The sequence below is a fragment of the Magnolia sinica genome, chromosome 11 (assembly GCF_029962835.1).
Source record: "Magnolia sinica isolate HGM2019 chromosome 11, MsV1, whole genome shotgun sequence".
NCBI classification, from domain to species: domain Eukaryota; kingdom Viridiplantae; phylum Streptophyta; class Magnoliopsida; order Magnoliales; family Magnoliaceae; genus Magnolia; species Magnolia sinica.
In genome coordinates, this window is record NC_080583.1 from 64,518,373 (window position 1) to 64,539,200 (window position 20,828).

The 20,828-nt window shown below is 41.4% G+C and overlaps 1 non-coding gene across 1 annotated transcript; it reads right to left on the reverse strand.

Moving 5' to 3' along the window:
• Nucleotides 1–1,055: 1,055 nt before the first annotated feature.
• Nucleotides 1,056–1,162, reverse strand: LOC131219793 (small nucleolar RNA R71). The gene has a single exon (XR_009158437.1). It is a non-coding gene; the product is annotated as a small nucleolar RNA R71 (small nucleolar RNA).
• Between the last annotated feature and the right edge of the window lie 19,666 nt (nt 1,163–20,828).

A 20,828-nucleotide genomic window follows, 5' to 3' on the forward strand; every position in this document is an offset into this window, starting at 1 on the left:
AACTTTCTTGTTTTATAGGATTCTGAGATAGAAACTTCTAAATTGGTAATCTCTTTCTGATTTCCAGTGTTTCTAACTTTCTATATCTAGATTAGGATTTGTTCTATGAATCTTCCTAATTTATTTCATCTTTCCTTTCTTTTATTTTTAAAAACTTCCTAATTCTAGGTTAGAATTTTACTAATTATTTTTAGAAACTTTCTAATTTAGGTTTAGAACTTTCCTAATTTGTCTTTAGAAACTTTCTATTTTTTTCCTTTTTAGAATTTTTTTTTTTAAGAAACTAGTTTACTTTCTATTTTAAGTTTTAGGAACTTTTTATTTTTATACTTTCTTTTTTTAGAAACTAACTTGTTTTGGTTTGTTTTGCAGGTTTTTAACTTAGGGACTCCAACTTAGTAACTTCTTTCCGACCCTCTCGCTTTCCATTCCTAGATTTCTATTCTCTCTTTTTAGGTTTAGGTTTAGAATCTGTGATTGAGGGCTACGAGTGTTTCATGCCCAAGTGGGCTCATGATAACACTTGACGTCTCTTGACTAAAGGAGGATTTGTTGAGGGGTTAACTATCCATCACAAGACTAGATACTACTCGAAATCTCGTGAGTTAATTGAAGTGATGGCTGAAAACCAACCTCTTCTACCCCAACCTAGAGTGGAGAACATTCAGAATGAGAATGAGGTGCGCCAAGCACCCCCGCCTCGTACCTTACGAGATTATTTACAACCAGCGGGAGTGAGTACGCCCTTATGAATGGTTTTTCCTGAGAATGCAGGACACATGGATATCAAGTCAGTGGTGATCTAACTCCTTCATAAATTTCATGGGCTTGAGTCAGAAAATCCATATTTACATCTGAAAGAGTTTGATGAGATTATAGCTACTTTATACTTTCCTAACATGTCTGATGACACGGTCAGGTTAAAACTCTTTCCCTTTTCTTTGAAAGAGAAAGCTAAGACATGGTTACATTCACTACGTCCTCGATCTATTGGTAGATGGAATAACATGACAAGGGAGTTCATCAAGAAATTTTTCCTATACCATAAGACGAACACCCTTAAAAATTTGATCATGAACTTCGCCCAAAGGGAAGATGAAACATTCTTCCAATGTTAGGAGCGGTTCAAGGATCTTGTCAATTCATGCCCACAAAATGGTTTGAAACGTGGTGCATCACGAACTTTTTCTATGATGGACTAACATCTCCCATGCCTCAATTAGTCGAGACGATGTGTAATGGGGAGTTTATGAATAAAGGTGTCGATGAAGTGTGAGACTACTTTGATAAACTTGCTGAGAACACATAATCATGGGACATCTCCCCTAAACTGAGTACTATGTCTAGGCTAACTCATTCCAAGGAAAGGGGTGGAATGTATCTCCTGAAAGAGGATGATGATATCGATGCTAAAGTGGCTAATCTTACCAGAAAAATTGAGGCCATGGAATTAAAGAAGGATAAGGCTAAGGAAATTGTTTGTAGTATTTGTGGTTGCAACATTCACACTACTGAAAACTGCCCAACTATATCTGCCTTTCAAGAGGTATTGAATGAGCAATCTAATGTTGTAAGCAATTACCAAAGACCTTTCAGTGGGCCCACCTTTAACACATACAATCCTGGTTAGAGAAATCATCTAAACTTCAGTTGAAGGAATGGACAAACTGCTACACCTCAAGGTTTCCTAAATCAAATTCTAATACAAGAGAAACCTTAAGAGGATTTGGTTCTAAAACACTTTCAAAAGTAAGAGCTTTTCAATTAGGGTATGATATAAGCCTTTCAAGACCTTACAAAAGCAATACAAGGACTTAAGGCTGAAAATACGATTGGGAACAAGGGGAGCTTCCTAACTCAACCTCTTCCCAATCTTAAACCCCAATATGAAGTTAGCAACCCAAGCTCTTCAAATCAGATGGAGTAAGATAAATCCATCACCACTATTAGGAGTACGAAGATCATTGACAAAACTATTCTAGTTAGGGCTGAAAAGTCCAAGGACCCGAAAGTGGACAAAGAAGATGGATCTAGCCATGCCCCACCGAAGTTAGAACCGTAACCTCAAGGGAAGCTGGTTGCTCCATTTTCCTAACGATTGGTTGCACTAAAACCTCTCTCTAACTCTCATGATATTCTAGAGGTGTTGAAACAAGTGAAGATCAATATTCCTCCACTTGATGTCGTGAAACAAATACCTTCATATGCCAAATTCCTGAAAGACTTATCTACGACCAAAAGATGGTAAAATATTCAAAAGAAAATCTTCTTGACTGAGAAAGTGAGTGTCATCCTAAAGCAAGATGTGCCGCAGAAATTTAAAAATCTCGGTAGCCCAACCATATCATGTGTAATCGGGGACTATCGAATTGAGCATGCACTTCTTGACTTAGGAGTGAGCATCAATATGATTCCCTACTCGGTATACAAATAGTTAGGGTTGGGTGAATTAAAACTCACACTAACTACACTACAACTTACTGATCACTCTGTTCATGTACCAAGAGGGATAATTGAGGATGTGCTGGTTCAAGTTGATAGATTTTACTAACCTGTAGATTTTATCATCCTAGATACCTAACCCATCGGAAACGTGAGCACTCAGATTCCCATCATTCTTGGTCGCTCATTCCTTGCCACCTCAAACACAATTATAAATTACAAGAATGGTGTCATGAGTATGTCTTTCGGGAATATGACATTAAAAATGAATATCTTTTTTAACACTGGGAAATGGTTAGAGGATGATGACGATTCCACGACATTAACATGATTGATACTTTCGTGGAAAATAGGACACCCCTAACCTTATCCTCTGACCCTCTAGAGACGTGCCTGGCCCAGTACTCCAATGATTTTGATGATGACATGATTAGGGAGATGTGTGCCATGCTAGATACTGCACCAGTACTTGAAGTTAACCAGTGGAGGCCACAATTTAAAGAGTTGTCACAAACTGATGAAGTGCCTGTACCGTCTAACCTTAAGCCACCAAAGCTTGACCTAAAACCTTTACCCTCTGATTTGAAATATGCATATTTAGGTCAAGATGAGACATACCTGGTGGTGATTTCTACCCACCTTGAGAAAGAACAAGAGAGTATGCTCATATCTATTCTCATTGAGCATAAGGGAGCCCTTCGATGGATGATTGCGAACCTCAACAGAATTGACCCCTCAATTTATACTCACCACATTTATCTTGAGGATAATACGAAGACAGCTCGGCAATCACAACGTAGACAAAATCCAAACATGAAGGAAGTGGTTAACGCCGAGGTTCTTAAACTATTGGATGTGGGTATCATATACCCTATATCCGATAGTCAATGGGCGAGTTCAACTCAGGTGGTTCCTAAGAAGTCTGGAATCACCATCATAGCCAACGTCAATAATGAACTCGTGCCAACTAGAGTTACTACTGGTTGGAGAATGTGCATTGACTATATGAAGTTGAATACCGTCACAAGGGAGGACCACTTTCCTTTACCCTTCATTGATTAGATCTTGGAAAGGTTAGCTTGTCATTCTTATTACTGTTTCTTTGACGGGTATTTGGGCTACAATCAGATAGAGATAGCCCCTGAAGATCACGAAAAGACCACATTTATATGTCCCTATAACACTTTTGCTTACCGAATGATGTCATTCGGACTATGCAATGCCCCTGCCATCTTTCAGCAATGTATGATGAGTATCTTTTCTGACATAGTAGGGCAATATCTAGAGGTCTTCATGGACGATTTCTGTCTTCGGTCCATTTTTCAACGAGTGCTTAGAAAGTCTTAAATGTGTGCTGAAAAGATGTGAAGAAAAGAACTTGGTACTTAATTGAGAGAAGTGTCACTTCATTGTTCATGAGGGAATTGTCCTCGGACATATTATCTCGTTTAAAGGAATCGAGGTGGATAAGGCAAAAATTGATCTTATCTCTAACCTACCTTCACCCAAAAACATACGGGACGTACGATCCTTCTTAAAGACATGCCAGGTTTTAGAGAAGATTCATACAGGACTTTAGTCTCATCTCTCGTCCTCTATGTAATCTACTTCAAAAGGATGCACCATACGAGTGGACTGAGCCTTATCAGGAAGCTTTCACTAAGCTTAAAGACATGTTGACCAGTGCACCCATCATACAGCCACCTAACTAGAACATTCCTTTTGAACTTATGTGCGACACGTCTGATTATGCTCTTAGGGCGGTTCTAGGCCAGAGAAAAGATAAGAAACCCTACATTATTCATTATGCAAGTAAGACTCTAAATCCTGCCCAAGTGAACTACTTGACTACGAAAAAGGAACTCTTAGTCATAATGTTCGTTTTGGATCAATTTAGGTCCTACTTGATCAAATCTAAGATCATTATTTACACAGATCACGCGGCGCTCAAGTATCTTCTATCTAAGAATGATGCTAAGCCCCGACTAATAAAATGGATCCTCCTACTCTAGGAATTTGACCTAGAAATAAAAGATAAAAAAGGGAGTAGAGAACATAGTCGCTGACCATCTTTCTCACCTTAATCCCTCTAATTCCCTTGAGACGACACATGTTAATGATATATTCCCTGATGAATAGTTGTTCAGAGTCTCCCATTTATCTTGTTTCGCTAATATTGCTAATTATCTTGCCACAGGTTTCATACCGACACATTGGACTACATAAGATAAGAAGAAATTTTTCACTGAAGTGCGCAACTTTTTTTAAGATGATCCATATTTGTTTAAATATTGCCCAGACCAAATATTAAGGAGATGTGTGTCAGACGATGAGGATCAGAGTGTCATCTCCTTCTTCACTCACAGGCCTATGGTGGTCACTTTTCCGCTAAAAAGACCACAGACAAGATTCTGCAATGTGGCTTTTATTGGCCCACTTTGTTTAGGGACATTTATGAGTTTCGCAAAGCTTGTGAGCATTATCAAAATTTGGGAGCGTTGTCCCGTCAAAATATGATGCCCTTAAATCTCATTCTTATCATAGATGCATTTGATTGCTGGGCCATCGATTTCATGGGACCATTCCCCTAATCTTTTGGAAATCTATATATTTTGCTCGCCGTAGACTATGTCACTAAACGGGTCAAAGTCATTCCGTGTCGGAATAATAACCATCGCACGATCATTAAATTTTTAAAAGAAAACATCCTTTCCCGATTCGGAACACCTCGATCCATCATTAGTAATGGGGGTTCACACTTTTGTAATAGACCATTTGAGAGTTTAATGAAGAAATATGGTATCTCTCATAAGTGAGCACCCCATACCATCCGCAGACAAGTGGGCAAGCTGAGATTTCCAATAAGGAGATCAAACACATTTTGGAGAAAACGGTTAACCTTGACCATAAGGATTGATCAATCCGATTGACCAATGCCTTATGGGCTTACCGTACTGCTTTTACAACCCCTATTGGCATGCTCCCTTTAAACTTGTCTATGGGAAGGCTTACCACTTACCTGTGGAGTTAGAACATTGAGCCTACTGGGCAATCAAAAATCTGAATTTCAATCTGGACAATGCTGGCTCGCTGTGCAAACTTCAGTTGAATGAACTCAAAGAAATCCGAAATAACATGTATGAGAACTCAAAAATTTACAAAGACAAGATGAAGGCATTTCATGACCAACATATTCTATAAAAATCATTCACGCCTAGTCAGAAAGTCCTTTTGTATAATCTCGATTATATCTTTTTCTAGGTAAGCTTCGATCTCGTTGGACCGGCCCTTTTACTGATATCTATATTTATCCTCATGGGGCTGTCAAGATTCGGAATCCAAACAATGGCAATGAGTTTAAAGTGAATGGACATCGCCTAAAGCCATTTATCAAGAAATTTGATGCAGAGAACATGTCCATGCCTCTGACTGATCCTGTTTACCAGGATTGATCTCCTAGTCTGATGGAGGTATAGGTAGGTTTACTACTTTCATAGGACTAGGGTAGTTTGCTTTCTACATTGTTTTAGGATAGTTGTTTTCGTTGATCTAATTCTTGTGTTGACTCGCTCTCATGCTGATATCCTTGGAAAGCCTCTTGATTCTTTTAACGATGTACTATCTTTCTATCACTCCTCTTTTACTTTCGTTGTCCCATATGCATTGCCTGCTTATTTCTTTTATATTGAGGACAATGTAGATTTTAGGTTGGGAGTGGGCGATTAGGTGACCTAATCAGTGTTTTCTCAGTCTTGAGCAAATTTTGTGAAAATTTTTTTAAAATTTTTCTGAAAATTCTTGTGAATTCAAAGTGATTATGACGACCATCGTTGGTTTAGAATTATAAGATACGAAGTGTTGGGGATTTACGTCTCTTAGATTTAGCTATCTGATAGATCCCACAGTCGAGTTCGAATTATCAATCCATGATTAGAAGTTTTAAACATTGATTGAGTCATGATTTCACATGTCACATCTCACTCACGGTTTTAGTTCAACTCGATATTGAAGGAATAACTTGGTAATCCCTAAGCATGAAAGGAACCAACTTGAGAAAATTGAAAGGGTTGGGTGAATGGTCTTCACCATAGGTTTACTCCCTATAGGTGAAGATTCGATTCCCCAAGGTTGACATTCAGAAAGGGTTGGGCGAATGGTCTTCACTATAGGTTTACTCCCTATAGGTGAAGATTTGATTCCCCTCCTTGGCGTCATTTTTTGAAAAAATCAAAAGTTGGTAGGATGATCTATGAGGCAGGTTTTAGTTTAGGTTTTGGTTGTCATGAATTCTCTTATTGGTTACCAATGATATCATAAAATAGAGAAGTGAATCTTAATGTTGATAAACCGAGATTACACTATACACTCATGGATCTTAATGTTTAGAAATTTTCTAATTGGTGGATTAATACTTTGAACTTGATTATGAAGTTTACCACGCGCTTGAGTCCAGGAGAAAGTAATCCCTAACATTCATGAAACTTAGAATTCTAGTACCAGGATTGTTTTCAAAATTCACTCGAGTTTATAAGAAATTGTCCTGTAATTCTCAACTTATTTTTCGCATACTTTGCTCGGGACTAGCAAAATGCTAGTTGGGAGTTGTATTGAGGGTCAAATATTACATATTAGACCCCAATTATTACTCGATTTTGCAAACATGATATTGTTTAACGGCCTATTTTAATTGTGTTAAAATCCAGTAACTCACATTAAATGGGCCTGAAAGTTGGCCAGAATGCATGATCATAGGGTTCCCACCATCCGTTCGGCTCGAACTTGATATCTAGCCTGAGGACCTTAAATTAACCGTACACGTCAAGAATCAGCCATTAGATCTTTGTGGAAATAGCCTAACGGATAGATCAACCCACAAATCGTCAATCTGGGGCACACCTGATATCTGGATATGCTTCGAAATTGGTATCAACCCCTTAAATTGGATGGGGAAGGAGATGAACAAAATAGATCTTCTGAGAAATATCACGAGTGGACCCCACTTGCAGGTGCTTGTGCACTGGCAAAACATCGAATGAGCGGAGTCAGTTAGCGTACGCTGACCCGACTCTTGCTCAAATTCAAAGATTTCAAAAAGCAGGGACCTACGGACGGCTTCAGGTGGGCCACCATCATCATACATTTCAATGAACCACACCGTTAAATAGATGCAGGGGGTCAAACCGACCGTGCTCCGATCTTCAGCCTAATTTCCTCAGTTATTTTGTGTACTAGAAGGATCCAAACAAAGAATGGAGGGTAGGGTAAAAAGCCTAATGGGACACATCGAATTTGAGCCATACTACGTCATTTCCGACAGGTTTTTCGAGAGGATCCAAATGAATGGAATGGATTCCCTGTCCGGCATCAATCACGGGCCCACCTTCTCTCACAGCATAGTATTGCGCAGGCTCTGTTTCGCAAACAGACTTACGGTCGATCTATATGGGCTACCATCGTTGATCGGATGGCTGATCCAAACCATCCATGTTGAAGATCACCCAAAAACGTCCCAGGGGACGTTGTCTTTTTTTAAAAAAAGAAAGGTAGGAAGATGAACCAGGAAAATTCCATGGTGAGTTGCATGCACAGCCTGTCTACGTAAAAAAAAAAACTTCTGGGGGATTTGTTCACTACTGTTGCTCCGTAAACTAGGTCGGTTCGGCCGACTCTGACCGACCTAACCACTCCTTCCTGGCTATAAAAGGAGAAGGAAGGGAGAGAGAAAAGATCATTCAAGTTCTGGATGTGGAGCAGAGAGAAAAAGAGTTGGACGTGGAGCAGTTTCTAAATAGCGTTTTCTCTCCTTTGTTTTTTTTTTTTTTTAGAGATCAGTTAATCATGGTCATGATTTGTTAAACCTCTTAGCTAGGGCTAAGAGATGAAGCTTGTGGCGTGATGAGAATAATTTTACGGCTCTGATTTATGTTAGACTGAACTTATGTTGATTTTAGTTTGATTAATAGCAATGCTTTCAGTTTTTAATGGTTTGTTGTGACTGAAATTACAATAGATCTGCGATGGCTTTGAGTGTTTCCTTTCCCTTATTTTGATTGTGAAAATAGGCAGCTCTGTTATTCACCATTGCCCCTTGGACATGGTTGGATGATGGAATCCCTCCTAACATTCATACATCTTCAGATTGGTTGTGGATTGGTTTAATTCTGTTGTTTACTTTGTCTTATGGGCATGGTTTTGTGATGAAATCCACTCTAATTCTCATACTTTTCATCTCTTTGAAAACTAGATCAAAGGAAGTTCAGATTGTGCTTTAGTGATATATCTTCCAACTGGATGAAGATGAGACTCGAAGTCCAATTCAGTTCGTGAATCAAGCGTAGATTTACCTGATCTCTACAAGTGGATCCTCTGAATCCCTAGTTTTCCACCTTTGAATTCTATAAGTTTTAGTTTACTATTTCACCATTTTTCTCTCATATTCACTTGATTTAGATTACATCTTCACCTAGGTTCTAGTTCCAGTTACTTTCAGATTATGTACAAGGTTCAGTCTCTGTGGATTCGACCTCGGTCTCACCAAGATTATTACTACATCACAACTCTATACTTGGGGTGTGAACACTAGTTAGCCATATGGGACACCTTAGTGTTATGTGCCTTGCAAAGCCAATAATTGATCTTAATTGTTGAATTGATGATCTTGTCTGTCAATCATGGGTGCAGACATGTATTAATTAATGTCATAATCAATGTATGAGTATATTTTAAATCATATATGGATGTGATTTAAAGAAGAACAATTCCTCTAATTGTCCTATGGAACTTGAACTCAGTGTAACAGTCACTTACCAAGGAAGAGTTGTCAGCCATGGATCTTTATACCTAGTTATGTCATAACTATCTAGTAGGTTATAAGACAACATGTAGTTACTAGCAATTGATGATGAGTTAGGATGGAAGGTCTCCACCATCGAGCACGACAATGAGTGGGTGTTCCTTTTACCTACCTCACATAGGAGTGTAATCTTAGACCTATTAGCCATTTGTATTGGTCGATTAAATTCAAGTCTCCAAATTAGGATGCCTATCATGTTTGGACTATGATTGACTTGAGGATGTATTAGCTTTGATTATTTCTTAAACTTGAGGGCATTTGAGGAGATCAAGGTCATGATTACATTTGCTTTGGCTTACTTTATCAGGTCATCATTTAATTAACAAAAGTGGGTAGCTAGGTGAGGTTCGCTTAAGGCTCGCATGATTTAATAAGGGATCCACTAGCTTCTTAGGAACTTACTTATGGCTTAGATCTTGGAGATCATATATTCATCAAGTATTTTTTCCACTAGATCAAGCAATCAAAATGTTGTAAAAAAAAATTTTCAAATGTTTTCAACCATTAAACCTTTGTTTTGACCGCTAAAAATGTTTTCATCACACTTGATGATAATTTAATGGTTTAAATAAAGGGTGGTCTACCACTTGATTTGCATGGATATTGTATTAATGATGGATGACCATGATAGTGAAATGATTTGATCAATGGGTACATAGATTAAGGCAAGAGTACAAGATTTCAATGTGGTGGGGCATGTGAAAGACAATACGATGGTAGAGTACCATAATTTATATCTCCCTGAGACCTTAAACTCTTTATACTTATATCATATTCCAGAGGGAGAGCAACACAAAAGAGAGCCTCGGACATCACCACCCCCCTAAGCATCACTTGCGGAGAGACAACTGAGAGAGAAAGAAAAGTAGAGGAGAGAGAGAGAGAGAGTCATTCTTTACTCTCAACACATGTAAAACATGTAGAATCCACCTGAGTGAATGACTTTATACCTCTCTCTTAGCTCTGCTCTAAGGGCTGACTTGCATCTTATCCTCTCCTTCATCTAGAATGTATTGAGAAAAGACCTTTTAGTTGAAGGAACAAAATTAACAAAATTGATGATTTCTCTATGACACTAATTAAAGTAATCTTAGTCATTAGGATTTATGTTTTTCCTTTCTAGAGACTTAAGAATATTTAAATGGGGATTCATATGGATGCACATCCAAAATTCAGTTTCTAAAAACTTTTATTTTCTACTATGTTTCAAAAATTCCAATAAAAATGGTATCAAAGATGTCATTTTTTCTAAATATTTGCCAAATTTTGAGACCAAACTGATGCATGGATTGGGAGTTCCAATCAATTTCAGTTGTCGTATCACTGACAGTTAACATTGATTCTATGTTTAATTAGGGCATATAGGGTTTGTTTTACATATTTTTCTTGTGGAATACGTGACATGTTGTGTCTGGATTAGAAAGTTATACATTTATGTTGTTACAAGAAAATTATATATATGATCATCATGCATCGACAATCTATTGGTTGTAGTTTTTTTCTTTCTTTTGATCCCATCTTGTATATCATCTTAAATAGCTTGGATAGATTTAGAGTTTTTTCAAGTTTTATCATTGAGAAAGATCCAAAGATGCACGGTGGACTATTCACGAAGGGGAGAACATTGGAGGACCAAGTTCACGGAAGAGGTCAAGATGGATGGAGCGGATCCATATGGACACAAGTAATCATACTTATTAGGAGGACTACTATGTCAATACAAACTATAATCCCCATGTTTCATTATCTATAATTTTAGCACCCGGACACAAATATTCGAGATAATACTGTGCCGAATTATGAATTGACAAACTAAAGTCTTACTAATTCTGCATCATTCCAATTAAATCCACGAAAAATATTATTTGTACGGACGCAGGTGTGCATATATATATATATATATGAACCACTTTTCTCATTTGGATAACCTTCCTCTTTTCTCTCTCTTATGTTTTAGTGTGAACCTTGTACCAATTTTAAAAGTTTCTCTCATTTTTTCATTTTTAGCAAGTCTAATATGAAGGTGATATTGAAAATTTTCAAATCTGAAAACTTTTAGAACCTGAGCCCCATATGTTTTATAAGTTGATCATGTATATTATTATCATTTAAATGATGATGATGGTATCCATATTAGGTAAGCGTATTTAGCCATGGACATCCACACATGTGGGGCGTGTGGATGAAAATAATAGCATAGAAAAAGAGAAGGAAATTCCTGCTAACCATCTCAAATATCTTCCAATAGACAAAACCCACTTCGAAATTCAATCCAAAAAGTTCTTATAAAGGCAGTCAAACCATCTGAATTAACAATGGTAGCTAATTAGCTAATTTAGTTAGAGAATGATAGGGAGTGAATGTCTAGAATTTGCAGGGTTGACTGGGCTATCTATCTTAAAAAGGCAACTTGTAATAGGAGAATATTAGCCGTTGGATGAGTCTTTCTTCGTTGTGAAATTGGTGTTAGGGTTTTCCCTAATGACTCCATCATTTCCTACTTTTTGCGGTGAGGCATGGGTTTAAATGTTCTTTATAGTATCATAGGAGACTCTATCAACTCTTATTTTGGATTTACTATTTATAAGTACGGATAATCTATGTTTAAGGCATCACAAATTCCAGTGTCATCACTTCTCATTGGTCCATCTCATTTCCGACGATCCTGCTCACAAAAAATGCTGATTTTCTCTCCTGAATAGATTGGATGCTACACCACAACTTTTAACATGTGGAACTTTTCTCGCCCCACTACGATTTATGTGTTAGATCCACACTGTCCATCAATTTTTCTAGGTCAATTTAGAGCATTAGCCCAAGAATGAGGTACATTCAAAGCTCAAGTGGACCATATCACAAAAAGCAGTGGGGATTGAATAACTACCGTTGAAGCCTTTCTAGGGACAACCAAGATGCTTATTTTTCATCTAAAATTTTTATAAAGTCACGGATATCGGGAGTCAATAAAAGCGATTGGAGGATATTTTAGGTTATGAACCTTATTCTTTTGACTACTCGACATTGAACCATTTAAATTAACCATGATATTGGTTAATCCCTCAGTCCTCAATGTTGTTAAATTAATCCTCGAGTTCCTCAGTTCACTCCTCGGAAGCATTGAAAGCTTCCACTGCAATCGACCTTATGCGGGGATAGAGGCTTCAACCATAGCCAACGAGCTGAAGTCTCCGTCGACTTGGAGACCACCTCCACAAGAGCAGCCTCTAACCTCAACTTCTTGGCTTTCAAAGTAGCCTCTGACCTCAACTTCTCAGCTTTCAAGTCCTCCAGAGCGGACTGCCTCAAGGCACTCTCCAAGTGAGTCTCATCCAACTGATTCCTCAAGATCCTCTGATCCTCCCCCAACACCTGTAGGGCTCCCTGTAAAGCCTCCGACTGCGCCATGGCGGTGTCCCTAGCACTCGCCACGACCTTGAGTTTGGAGGTCATCACTTGGAGATCGGCCTCTAGCTTCTCATAACTGAATCCGACATCCTTGAAAATCAGTCAGGTTGACAAGAGAGTGGGAACCACCTGAAAACGAAAACAAAGTTAAAAACATACTACGCGAATAAAATTTAGAGGACCATCTAAAGACATACCTTCAAGAGAAAAATGGTCGCATCACACAGCGCATCCATCGGTTGTAGGGCGGACAAAGCGACAATCTCCTGCTCATCCACGTGGCAAGAAGCCCACCCGGCAAGCTTCGCCAAAGGTCCCAACTCGAAAGTCAACCCACTGCCCTCTGCCTCATGGGCAAGAACCCTAACATTAGGAGCAAAGCGACCTCCTCCCTCTGCCTTGGGAGCAACAGGGATTGTTCCCTCAAGCTTCTGAGTAGGAGCTTCCTCCACGCTAATGTGCTCCAGTTCAGGAGTAGCAGCAGCGGTGGCGACAACTTCCTCCCTGGGATGATCAGTGAGAGGTGGGATCCCAGGCAGAGGATGGGTCACAACCCAAGCCTTACCCTTAGCCCAACGAGGGGCTCCCTCCTTCATCCGCTTCCTAAGCCAATCCACCTTGGCCAGGAAAGGGAGCTTTATCTTCTTTAGAGGACAGGGGTTGCCAAACATATCTTCAAAGATGAAAATGTCAGCAAGTGAAAGAAATAGAACTCGGCAAATGATGAAAAAAGCATGACCATATCATACCTAGCGGCCCGCGAGCAACCTAGGAGATCCTGGCCTGGAACAAGGACTGAGGGGTGATCAGCACTTTCTAACTTCGTAGGGCAGGTTTCAACAACTGTGAGTGAGAAATGTGTTGAAGCTGGGATGAGGAGAGCTCGGGTTGTACATGGGAAGAGCCTACTATACAAATAAAAAGGAGAAAGATTAACACAAACCCGAACTACACTCAACCTAGTTGCAACTCGACAATTCCTGATCTGGAATCGTGAACTTAGTGGGGACATCGATTGCTAGATCCGCCCACTCCCCGGACACAAAGAACCACTTGTCTTTCCACCCTTTGTTAGACGAAGTGTCGCCGGTGATGAGAACGTAGCCTTGATTGGCCCAGACAGAAAAGTAATACCACCCCAAGTTCACGTGGTTAACCTTCACCTTATATAACTACAAAAATTCAGCAATAGATAGCTTAGGAAAGCCGAGCTGCTATGAAAGAACACAAGTCCCAATCAATGCCCTCCAGGCATTCGGGATAAATTGACACGGGGCCAACCTCACGACCACAAGGACTCTATGAACCGTAAGATGCAGGGATAAACGAAGACTACACTACAAAGCTACAATGTAGACGACCAACTCGCCCACGCGAGGCTAGCCCGATACCTCTCCCAATTCAAGAGCTCAGAGTGCCATCGACTTAAGGATCTAATAATCCCCCCTCACTCGAGCCAGGTCGGCCTCCGCCATGGTGGACCAGTCCAACATCCCGGCCAAGCAAAAAAGGAAAAAATAGGCTAGAAAAGGGAAAACTGCCAGAAAGAGGGAAAGAAAAAGGATTTCTAACTTACTAGAAATCACCTAGTCCAGTGGAAAGCAAGAGAAATGAGGGAAGTCAAGGGCACCGGGCGCTCCTCCCCCCTTTATAGCCACGCCCAGCCTGACATATTTATGGCTTGCAATCAATTCCTCAGTACGAGGAGCCGTAACATCACATGCCACCGTCATCCGTGAGGACCACATGGCATGCTCTCGACCCGAGAGAGATCTCGAACACTGGCCCGCAGGTAGCTGGCGCCCGGCCGTATGCTCGACAATCAAACAACAACGTCTCTTTAACTGAGCCAGAAACACTATCATCATTAACTTTGCTTCGAGCCCCACACTCGCTTCCTTCCCATCATATGAAATAATAGAGAAAACGATCTACCTTCTCGACCCCTCGACCTGCTCAACGATAAACTTCACCAATCCGATCTCGAGCCCATTCCCAACTTCAGTCAGACCAGCCTAAAATTCAACCTACTTATCAAGTCCACTACGCGGACTAGAAAATAGGAGAGGCTTACTGTTATAGGAAAAATGGACCAACCAGCTATCTACAGGCCAAGTCAGCACTTCAAACAGCAGTAGGTGTGACCCAACGATCCGACGCTCATCTCCTTAACCAAGTGTAAACAGAGGCTAAGCTCGACATCTTGGCACAAGGTCGAGATAAACGCTGACTAACCATGATCTAGAAGAAACGAGCTACTCACCTTAGGTCAGTAAGACCCGTCCTCTGACGGATACGACCTGACTTCAATCGCGTGAACCAGGTCGGATCACCTCAAGTCGGCAAGACCCGTCCTCCACAGGATCTAATCTGACCTCTATCTGGTCTGTCCGCGATCTCTACCAAAGATCCAGGAAACTGACCCTAATACAGCTTTACCCGGGATTCTAGCCAAGGATCCAGAAAGATCCTCCTGCCAAGTAAGGAATCCAAGTCCCACTATAATCCATCCTTACCAAAACAGGGAGATGCCCTCCACGCCACCACCTCTCCCCACCTATAAATAAGAGTATCCTCGATGGTGAAAGGTGTGCAGAATCTCCAACTCAAAGTTCTCCTTTCAACTAAGACCCAGATTCCCTGTCTGACTTTGGCATCGGAGGGTCCCCTATATAAGTCAAGGTCTTCCTTGCTTGTTCTCTGTGTAGGTTCACTGGTCTAGGGAGGGCTAACCAGATTTCTACATCAACAATGATTTTGGTTACATGTTCTTTGGATCTCTTTACAAGATCATCAGATGGCCAAAAAAAGTTGTGTTGTAGCAATGTGCATTCATCAAGGTTTGATTGAGGCTCACATGATCCAAAGGAATCTACTAGTTTTCTAGGACATTACTTGTGGCTTAAATCTTGGGGACAAGATGTTTATTAAGTATTTTCATCCCGACACTCAAAATGTTCTAAAAGATTTTATAAATATTTTAAATTATTAAAATTTTATTTTAATTGTTAAAAAAGAATTGTTTGCATTTGATGATGATTTGATAATTTAAATATAGTGTGATCCACCGCTTGATTTGTATAGGTATTGGACCAATGGTCGATGACTATGATAGCAGAAGGATCAAATCAATTCGACTACATGGGTTAGGACAAGATTATGAGATTCCAATGTAATAACGTATGTAAAAGATTTTATATATATATATATATATACACACACACACACACACACACACACACACACACACACACACACACATATATATATGTATATATATATATATATATATATATATATATATATTGTTGATGCATAAATCTGGTTAGCCCTCCCTAGATCGGTGAACCTGCACAGAGAATAGGCAAGGAAGACCCTGGCTCGTATAAGGGACCCTCCAATACTTAATTTAGACAAAGAATCTGGCTCTTAGTAGAAAGGAGAACTTTGAGTTGGAGATTGTGCGTACCTTTCACCATCAAGGATACTCTAATTTATAGGTGGGAAGAGGCGGTGGCGTGGAGGGCATCTCCCTATTTTGGTAAGGATGGATTATAGTGGGATTCAAATTCCTTGCTTGGTGAGAGGATCTTTCTGGATCCTTGGATAGAATCTTGGGTAGAGCCGTATTAGGGTTGGTTTCCTGGATCTTCGGCTGAGATCATGGACAGACCAGATAAAGGTCAGGTCGGATCCCATGGAGAGCGGGTCTTGCCAACTTAAGGTGATCTGACCTGGTTCAAGCGATTGAGGTCAGGTCGTATCCGTCAGAGGATGGGTCTTGCCGAACTGAGGTGAGTAGCTCGTTTCTTTCATATCATAGTTGGTCAGCATTTTTCCCGACCTTGTGCCAAGAGGTCAAGCTCGGCCTCTGTCTACACTTAGTCGAAGAGATGAGCATCGGATCGTTGGGCTGCACCTATTGTTGTTTGAAGTGTTAACTTGGCCTGCAGATAGTTGGTCTGTCCATTTTTCCTAGAACAGTAAGCCCCCACTACTTTCTAGTTCGCGTAGTGGACTTGATAAGTAGATTGAATTTTTAGCAGGTCAGACTGAAGTTGGGAACGGGCTCCAGATCAGATTGGTGAACTTTATCATTGAGTAGGTCGGGGGGTCGAGAAGGCGGATCGTTTCCTCTATTATTACCGATGATGGGAAGGCGACGAGCGTGGGGCTCGAAGCAAAGTTGACAATGATAGTGTTTCTGTCTCGGTTAAAGAGTAGGCATCATTTGATTGCTAAGCGTACGGCCAGGCACCAACTAGTTGCCGGCCAATGCTTGAGATCACTCTCGGGTCGAGAGCATGCCACATGGTCCTTAGGGATGATAGTGGCATACGACGTTGCGACTCCTTGTGCAAAGGTATTAATTGTAGGTCATAAATGCACCAGGATGGGTGTATCTATAAAGGGGGGAGGAGCGCCCAGAGCCCTTCACTTCCCTCATTTTTCTTACTTTCCACCGGACTAGGCAATTTCTGGTAAGTTGGAAATCCTTTTTATTTCCCTCTTTCCAGCAGTTTTCCCTTTTCTGGCCTATTTTTTCCTTTTTTTTTCTTGCTCGGGATGTCGAACTAGTCCACAATGGCAAAGGCCGACCAGGGTTGGGTGAAGGGGGATTATTAGATCCCTGAGTTGATGGCGCTATGAGCTCCTGAATTGGGGGAGGTACCAGGCCAGCCTCGCATAGGCGAGTTGGCCATCAACATTGTAGCTCTGCAATGCGGTCTTCGTTTACCCCTACATCCTACGGCTCATAGAGTCCTGTGGCAGTGAGGTTAGCCCCGGGTCAATTTATCCCGAATGCCTAGAGGGAATTGATTAGGACTTGTGTTCTTTGGCAGTAGCTCGGCTTTCCTGAGCTATCTGCAGCTAAATTTTTGTAATTGTATAAGGTGAAGGTTAACCACGTGAACTTCGGGTGGTATTACTTTCATGTCTGGGCCAATCAAGGTCAAGCTCTCATCACCGGTGATACTTCGTCTAACAAAGGATGGAAAGACAAGTGGTTCTTTATGTCCGAGGAGTGGGCGGATCCGGTAATTGATGTCCCCGCTAAGTTCACGATTCCATGTCGGGAATTGTCAAGTTGCAACTAGGTTGAGTGTAGTTCAGGTTTATGTTAATCTTTCTCCTTTTTATTTGTATAGTAGGCTCTTCCTGTGTACAACCCGAGCTCTCCTCATCCCAGCTTCAGCACATCACTCACGCATGGTTGTTGAAGCCTACCTTATGAAGTTGGAAGGTGCTGATCACTCGTCAATCCTTGTTCCATGTCGGGATCTCCCAAGTTGCTCCCGAGCTGATAGGTATGATATGGTCATGCATTTTTCATCGTTTGTCGAGTTCTGGTTTTTTCACTTGCTGACATTTTCATCTTTGTAGATATTTTTGGCAACCCTCGTGCTTCAAAGAAGATGAAGCTCCCTTCCCCGGTCGAGGTTGATCGGCTCAGGAAGCGGATGAAGGAGGGAGCCCCTCATCGGGTTAAGGGGTAGGCTTGGGTTGTGACCCACCCTCCACCTGGGATCCCATCGCTTGCTGATCATCCCAGGGTGCTACTACTACTCCTGAACTATAGCACATTCGCATAGAGGAAGCTCCTACTCAGGAGCTTGAGGGAGCGATCCATGTTACCCCCAAGGTGGAGGGAGGAGCTCGCTTTGTTCTTGACATTGGGTTCCTGCCCATAAGGCGGAGGGCAGTGGGTCGACTTCCGAGTTGGGCCCTTTGGCGAAGCTTGCTAGGTGGGCTTCTCACCACGTGGATGAGTAGGAGACTGTCGCTTTGTCTGCCCTACACATGATGGATGCACTGCGTGAGGCAACCATTTCTCTCCTAAAGGTATTTCTCTAGACGATCCTCTGAATTTTATTTGCATAGTATGTTTTTAACTTTGTTTTCATTTTCAGGAGGCTCCCGCTCTCTTATCAACCCAGCTAATTTTCAAGGATGTCAGCTTCGGTTATGAGAAGCTGGAGGCTGATCTCCAAGCAATGACCTTCGAACTCAAGGTCGTGGTGAGTGTTAGGGACACCACTATGGCCCAATCAGAGGCTCTACAAGGAGCCCTGCAGGTGTTGCGGGAGGATCGGAGGATATTGAGGACTCAGTTGGATTAGGCCCTCCTGGAGAGGGCCTCGAGGTAGTCCGCTCTGGAGGACTTGAAATTTGAGAAGTTGAGGTCTAAGGCTTCTCTGGAAGCCGAGAAGTTGAGGTTGGAGGTTGCTCTTGTAGAGGCGGTCTCCAAGTTGATGGAGACTTTAGCTCGATTTGTCGAGGTTGAAGCCTCTATCCCCGGCATAAGGTCAGCTATGGTGGAAGCTTTCAAGGCTTCTGAGGAGCGAACCGAGGAACTCAAGGATTATTTTAATTTGGGTTTTACTCGATGTGAGGAGTTAGTTAAGCTGAAGAGATTAGATCTGGATGGCTTAGCCGAGGATGCCGCTTGAGACTCTTGCTCCTACCAAAGCTTCTGCTCCCACCGAAGCTCTTGCCTCTACTGGGCCCAAGGCTGGGGATATTCCCTGAGAGTCGACTTTACCATCTTTTTGTGTACTTATTTTTGTATTTTTTAATCACATTAATGGAAAACATTTTTGTTGCAATGATCGCTTTCTCAAATTTCCTAAGTACGCTGGTCGCTTCAACATATCATTAATGGTCGAGTTAACCCTTTTTAGGCCGCGTTGTTGTAGTAATGATAGTTGGAGGTCTTACCCCCCTATTATGGGTCGATTGACTGGTCGGGGACTGCTTCTCCCTTTTATCAGAGGGATACCCCTTGTATTAGTCGAATTGATTGTTGGTTCGAACTCTTCCTTAAGGGTTGGGCCGTTAATGAGGATGTTTTTTCCCTTATAAAAGGGGACCCCTTAGTAGATTTTGTAGGTCGAGCATCAGTAAACAGGAATGCAGTGGAAAATTCCCTTGAATTGGGATTCTTATTGTAATTTCTTAAAGAAGTATGTAGATTTTGACATCATAGATTTAATGTAGTAGAAAAAAGCAGACTTTTAGCTCGAGCTCAGTCGATCACTCATGATAGATCTTTAGGTGCTCGGCGTTCCATGGATGCGGTAGCGGTCGTCCCTCCATGTCCTCAAGTTATTTTGTTCCTAGTCGACTCGTGCTTGTCACTATGTAGGGGCCTTCCCAGTTTGGACCTAGGGTTCTTGTAAGACGTGTATCCTATTCCGTACTGTTCCGTCGACTCTCGCGATCCTTCTCGTCGAATTTCGGCAACTTGCGACGATAATCAACGTTTGTGCGCGACCCTAAGTCATATCCTATAGAATTGAGTCGGTTTAATTTGAGACTCGTACCATTGCGACCGTACCGTCACCGCAGTTCTAACGCGGTGACTCACACACCGATCCAATACCCTAGCCAGGAGATGTGGTCCCACGTTCAGTTCGAGGAAAACGTTGCACGTTGCAAAATCCAAGAGAATCTTTACAACATGTCACCTCAATCAATCAATCAATCCCATCAATGGTCAAGTACATGTCAAGTACACATCACCTCAAACCCATCCCCAAGCAACCCTATAAGTCAAAAGTTCTTACACACCACATATCTTTCTTACACAATCTACCCCAAAAGTCAACAAAAATCTTACACAAGCCATCCCTCACTCACATCTCTCATCTTTCTCATCCCTCTTACATCTCTCATCACTCTCATTCCAAGCAACACCAAGAGCAAAAGCGTGGACGTCCAAGCCTTTCCAAGTGTGAGAAAAGAGTGACCTTGTGTGACCCACCTTTCCCATCCCAAAAACCTTCATCCTAGCCATTCAACTCTCATCACCCTCCATCAAAGTAAAGCACAAGGTGATCGACGTTCCAACGGACTGAGAAGATCAAACGGTGGGTGCTTATTAGGCTAGATCTTTCCATGTTTTGATGATGGGCCAAGTGAGGCCTACCGATTGATGGTATGGATCTCACTTGGGACCCTAGATGTGGCCGATGGCCTACCTTAATTGTATTATCATTCCATGATGGGTCCATTCTCCATAGACCCCATCATGATGTTTACTTTTTAGACTAAAAAGGGGTCATCTAGACCTTACATCTTGGTGGAGAAGGGATCACCACCGTTGATCTTTGATTTGGTGGGCCCA